This window comes from Anolis sagrei, chromosome 6, assembly GCF_037176765.1.
Source record: "Anolis sagrei isolate rAnoSag1 chromosome 6, rAnoSag1.mat, whole genome shotgun sequence".
Lineage (NCBI taxonomy): Eukaryota > Metazoa > Chordata > Lepidosauria > Squamata > Dactyloidae > Anolis > Anolis sagrei.
In genome coordinates this window covers 39724152-39730684 of record NC_090026.1, presented here as the reverse complement: position 1 = coordinate 39730684, position 6533 = coordinate 39724152, and positions in this window count along the sequence as shown.

The window sequence follows — 6533 nt, the reverse complement described above, 5'->3', positions numbered from 1 at the left end:
GGCTGCTGGAGCAGAAAATGAAAATGACATTATTATTATCAGTAGAAGTAGAAGTAGGAATAGGAATAGTAGTATTAATTGTGGTAGGTCATTTACACCCCACTCCCCTTCCACTCAAACTGAAACTCTGTGTTGTTTATAAAACTTAAGACAAATGCAAAGACCTAGGTTTTAAAAAAGTTCAACAGAAATATTTTCTGTACAGAAGATGCTATTTCTTGTATACACAAAATCTGCTTCCTGCACAAAAAAATGTGTGAATTTTTACAGAAGCGTGTGAATAGTGTTGCAGAGGTTTCTCATTATGTTTGTGTGACACACCTTCACATTGCAGCTAACACACCAATGTGTCCCAACGCATAGTTTGGAAAGCTCTGATCTAGAGGTTGCAAGAAAGGTATTCTCTCAGGGCGCTTCCAGACGGCACTAAATCATGGGTTTTAAATAGGGGCAAAAAATCCCGGGACTTCAGAAGAGGTAAACATATGGACCTGTTGGTCCCGGGATTTCTGCCTCCATTGTCCAGACTTGATGCTTTGTTGCAAGATTTGGAGGCTCCCATGATGGCTGCCGTGGGACTTCCGCCAGAAACTTCGTTTAAAAAAACAAAAAGCCTCAAGATGCGGATATGCGGAGAATCACTGCAACAGTTCCATTCTTTGTCCTGGCCAGATAAACTGTGCCCTCCACCCATTTCATAAAGTTTTTTTGGCACAAAAACAAAGTTTTTGCATTCTACTCAAGTGTCACTTTCTTTTTAGAAATCAGGACAAACATTTAAGACCTGGTAACAAACCTAGATAAAAAATCCTGTGATTTCCCATTGCAGGGACATACAGACATTCGAAGACATTCAGCTCAAAACTAAGATATTCCTGCACCTGGAAATCTCGCATTTTTTGCCTTTTGTAGCAGTTGTTTCCATTTTTACAGGGAATGGTGTTTGGCCACTCTATTGTTAGTTGCAGAAGCTCCTGGGATAAAAGTTCTGCCTGGACAGGCCCTCAAGTAAAGAAATAGCCATGTTTTTAATTTGCAGGCTTTTAAAAAATTGTGAGGATCCTAACTCCATACATGCAGAGGGTTGATTCCAACCATTGTCTCTTATCTCTTGCTTTGGATACAGCGTGCCTCCTCTTGTCAAAATGTTTGTTGATCATTGCCTTAATGCAGTGGTTCTCAACCTGGGGGTCGTGACCCCTGGGGGGTCGCTTTGCCATTTTGGAGGGCTTACGAGGCCACCTCCTTTGGCCCTGCCCCCTCCTCAAAATGGCTCCCCAGCAGGGTCCAGGCCCTGCCTGGGAGCCTGCGTCGCCCGGCTCGCGACTTCCACTGGGCTCAGCGGAGGGGCGAGCCGGACGAAAGGCTCCCCGCAGGGCCCAAGCCCTGCCTGGGAGGCTGGGTTGCCCAGCTCGCACCTCCCGCCGGGCTCTGCAGAGCCACGAGCCAGGTGAAAGGCTCCCCATCAGGGCCCAGGGCCCACTGCAATTCTCAAATGTCAGGGTCTATTTTTCCCACCAGTGTTCACATTTGAGTATTTGTGTCAAGTTTGGTCCAGATCCATAGTTGTTTGGGTTCACAGTGCTCTCTGGATGTAGGAGAACTATATCTCCCCTAAATCACTGTCAATTCCTCCCAAACCCCTCCAGTATTTCCTGTTGGCCATGGAGGTTCACTGTGGTAAGTTTGATTCAGGTGTGTAATTTGTGGGATCTCAGTGGTCTGTGGAAGTCAGAGCTGAATAATTCAAAGGTATTGCAGATCCCATCATCCATTGACCATACTCCCCAAAACATATTGTTTTTGTGAATAATCACGATGCTTTAATTATGTTCAGTTTGTAACAATGAAAATACATCCTGCATATCAGATATTTACATGACGATTCATAACAGTTTCAAAAAAGTTGTAAAGTAGCAACGAAAATAATGTTATGGTTGGGGGTCACCACAGCATGAGGAACTGTATTTAGAGGTCACGGCATTAGAAAGGTCGAGAACCACTGCCTTAGTGGTTGCCACAAAGGACAGCAACCACAAAGAAAGAGTAGATTTGGAAACTAAACTGATGACCAGTGCAAGCAATCATGGGACAGGAATCCTACCCCTTTCTCCCTTTGGTGCTTTGAATCTCAGCCAATGACTTCTTAACTTTTGAACTGAAGAGGTCTTCACCACCCCCTTCCTCCCACCTTCTAAGCAAGTCAATTCCATCTCTGAAAAGGCTGTGAAAAGGGCATGACCTTGGAGGTAACTAGAGTGGGTTTGAGAGGTGGGGATGGTGCAGGATGTGTTATGTGTGTAGCTGAGTTATCTGGAGGGGGGACCGATAAAATCAGACAGTTCAGGCTAGACTAGGCTGGCTAAGTGTGTGAACGTCTGCTGCCGGACAGACTGGCATACCAGAGAGGGATGGAACTTCCCACTTACTGGACACAGAGAAAATGAATGCACAGAATACCTAGCAGCCTTTGCCAAAGGTCCGATAACTGAGACACACTTATCTTCAGAATTAAATTTGGACACATGGTGCATTCTTGCCTCTGTAAGAGCTACTATTAGAGTGTATGCTAAGGATTAGTCACTTGTTGTGGAGGCTGGTTGTTGCATGGATCACTTTTCTCAGCATGGATCCTGCTTGGAGCAGTAACTGATCCAGAGATACAAAAGAAGTGACCTTTTCTTATAGTTGACCCCACTGTGCATCTGTATCAGGAGCAGTAGCGGTTTTCATCACATCTGATGCTGCACCATATAGGAAAAAGAAAACACTTGTGGAAGAAGTAAATCTTTAAGAAGTCGATCAGACAGTTTTTCTTCAGATGAGTACCTGTGCGGTCGCACGCTGGGCCTGTGCATAAGACTGTAGACAGGACATAAATTCCATGTGCCCAATGGGATGCCGGGGCTGCCTCAGATTAAAGGCCCTTGGGTTTCCTTAAAACAGAGTCTTTAGATTGCTTAAAGGTTCAACGAAGTTTTTTATTATTGATTAAAACAAGCAAGTACTTTAAGGCTTTCTTAACAGTCTATTGGCTCTCTCTCAATCTTGTCCACAGGGAACAGGTACTATCTTCGTAACTGTAACTAATGGGGAAATCCTTAACTTCTAATCTGGGCAGTCTGTCTTTGCCTCTGCTGGCGTGGAGCCCCTGCACCCGGTACCAACTGCTTCTGGCTTCCGCAAGTGACGCTTACTAAGCAGAGCTTTGTAGACTTCCAGGGAAAAAGGAGTTCAGGTTTCAGTGATGGCTGACTGAAGTCCCTCAGCAAAGGAGCTGTAAGGCTGTATGATCCTCGGCCAAGCTGTGGGCTGTATAACCCCGGCCAAGCTGTAGGCTGTATATCTCCTTGGCCAAGCCGTAGAAGACGAAGCTTTCTACAGGAGCTCTTGGTATTATGTCCTGCATGGAAAGCTTCTCTGTGTGGACTGGTCCTAAACTGGCTCCTATTCCCTCTAAAACCCAAAAAGGTGGCGGGACGAGGGAACCTAACTATAATTGACAGGTGGCTTGCCCTATGATTGCAGCCAAAAGAAGCCACCTATCTGCAGAGTCCCTGAAACTTAGGACTATAACAAACATTCAATGCAAAGCAAACAAAATTGGAGCTCCTGGTGCAGTTGTACCTGCACAGTACCTTTGGCTTCACAGAAGCTTTTAATTCATCCATTAATTAATGGTGCACATGCTTCTGTCCACCAAAACATTTCACCGACTGACACATATCCAGAGGAGGGCAACTAAAATGAGCAAGAGTCTGGAGAACAAGCCCTATGAGGAGCGGCTTAAAGAGCTGGGCATGTTTAACCTGAAGAAGGCTGAGAGGAGACATAATAGCCGTATATAAGTATGTAAGAGGAAGTCATAGGGAGGAGGAAGCAAGCTTGTTTTCTGCTGCCCTGGAGACAATGGCTTCAAACTACCAGAAAGGAGATTCCATCTGAACATGAGGAAAAACTTCTTGACTGTGAGAGCTGTTCAGCAGTGGTGGAGGCTCCTTTTTTGGAGGCTTTTAAAAAAAGGCTGGATGGCCATCTGTTGGGGATGCTTTGAATGCAAATTTCCTGCTTCTTGGCAGGGGGTTGGATTGGATGGCCCACGAGGCCTCTTTCAACTCTATGATTCTATTATTCTATATCTCCTGCTGGAGGCAACTGCCTCTAATAACAGGATGGGGATTTTTTCGTGTCAGGAGCAAATGGAGAAACTGCAAGTTACTTCTGGTGCGAGAAAATTGGCCATCTGCTAGGACGTTACCCAAGGGACGCCCGGATATCTGATGTTTTTAACTTCTTTGTGGAAGACTTCTTTCATGTCCACACATGGGAAGCTGGAGCTGACAGAGGGAGCTTAACCCGCACTTCCTGAATGGCAAACGGGTTTAACTTATTTGTGCCACTGGAGGCTCCAACAGGATGAGCCTTAGCTTTAAAAATCAAAATAACAAAATGATTCATGACAATCAGTTGAAATTGGGCGAAACGTATCTTTTAAGCTTGGACCTTCCATATCTCATCTTAGTGCTGCATTTGGGGGTGGGGAGCCAAAAAGTTACTTTCCTTGCCTGCTGCCTCAGGCCAAAGGCTAGACAAACTTGGCAGACATCCCCATTTCTCAAAGCAGTGGATCCCACAGTTTATGTGTGCCACTTCTCTTTGTCCTGAATCTCTGGCCATTCAGTTTCAGTGTACGACTCCAAGCTCTAGCATTATGCGAGAAGAGGGGAAACATTTTCCTATCTGCTTCCTCCACACTTTGTATGGTTTTACACTCTATAGGCATGCTTCCCCTCCCTCACTTGCCATATTTGCTCCTCTGCATTATTCTGATAGGAAATATTCTACACCTCAAAGGTCAGGATAAGTCCCGTGCTTGGACAAACACATATTTTTGTTATTTACATTACAGGTTGTTTCAAAGCAGGGCAATTCTGGCTTTTTGTCATTACTACTAAGCACTTATATTTTATCTGATTCAGATAATTTAGCCTGCTGAAAATCATGGTCAGGAAGTAGCCCTAATTTGAATGTATAATTTGATGCCTAGCTAGCGTTACTTCATAATGTAGATCACAAACTAACGTTTGGTCACATACAATCTTATACTTGTTAAGACATACACTGCAAATGTTTAATTGATTCAAAAATGCCTGAGAAAATGTCTCTGTGTCTATTTTGAGAAGTTTTCCTGAGAGAAACTACTTTTTATCATAATGTGTCCATCTCTACATATTTTCCACATTCTGGGTTGTACACAATTAGTAACAGACTCTTTCTTATTTCAGGTGTTAACCATGCTGCAGAATTATAGCAGATTAACACCATTTTAATTGCTATGGTTCAATGTTGTAAAATCTTGTTTGTTTGTTTTGTTATGTCAGGAGCAACTTGAGAAACTGCAAATTGCTTCTGGTGTGAGAGAATTGGCCATTTGCAAGGACATTGCCCAGGGGATGCCCGAATGTTTGATGTTTTGTCATCCTTGTTGGAGGCTCCTCTCATGTCCTCGCATGGGGAGCTGGAGCTGACAGAGGAAGCTCAACACACTCTGTTCAGATTTGAACCGCTGACTTATCAGTCAGCAGTCCTGCCAGCACAAGGGTTTAACCCATTATGCCACCGGTAACTCCTTATAAAATCCTGCAATTTGTAGTTTGTTGTGGCATTCGGATATTCTGACAGAGAAGGATAAGTATCGTACAAAACTGCAACTCTCGCTATATATATTTTTTCATGTCAGGAGCAACTTGAGAAACTGCAAGTCGCTTCTGGTGTAAGAGAATTGGCCGTCTGCAAGGATGTTGCCCAGGGGACGCCCAGATGTTTTGATGTTTTACCATCCTTGTGGGAGGTTTCTCTCATGTCCCCGCATGGGGAGCCAGAGCTGACAGAGGGAGCTCATCCATGCTCTCCCCGGGTTTGGACCTGCGACCTGTCCTGCCTGCACAAGGGTTTAACCCATTGTGCCACTGGGGCCCCTCACTCTCAATATTGAGCCATGGAAGTTAAAGTGGTATAATTTTCTAGCGTGGCTGCACCCCCCGCTATTGTACCCAGCTTCAGCAGCCCCTGGATGAGAGCATTCAAAGACTGAAATGTTCACTCTGGCATCACATTTGACAAAGTGGCATTAAGCTTTCTGGAGACTCTGAATGGCTCTGTCATTCCACCTCCTCTTCTTAAAAAAAAAAAGACCTCCTTACTTTTTCCAGGACTGACCTATGGCTAAGCATAGGTGCATTTTGAAAAGGCTAATACAATTTGGTGCACCTAAATAAAGATGCAAGACCCTGTCATTGTTAAGCAGGGCAGACCTGGTTAATACTTGAATGGGGAACTGCAAGGTGCTGTAGAATAAAATCTGAGGAAGGAATTGGAAACGTCACATTTGAGTGTTCCTTGCCTAAGAAAACCCTATGAAATTCATGGGATTGCAGTGCAGCCTGAGCCCTGCTACATGCACAACGGAGGACCTCCTTATAGCAACACCAGAGGAACTCCAAGTGGCCAGCTACTGGTCAAAGGACATTTAA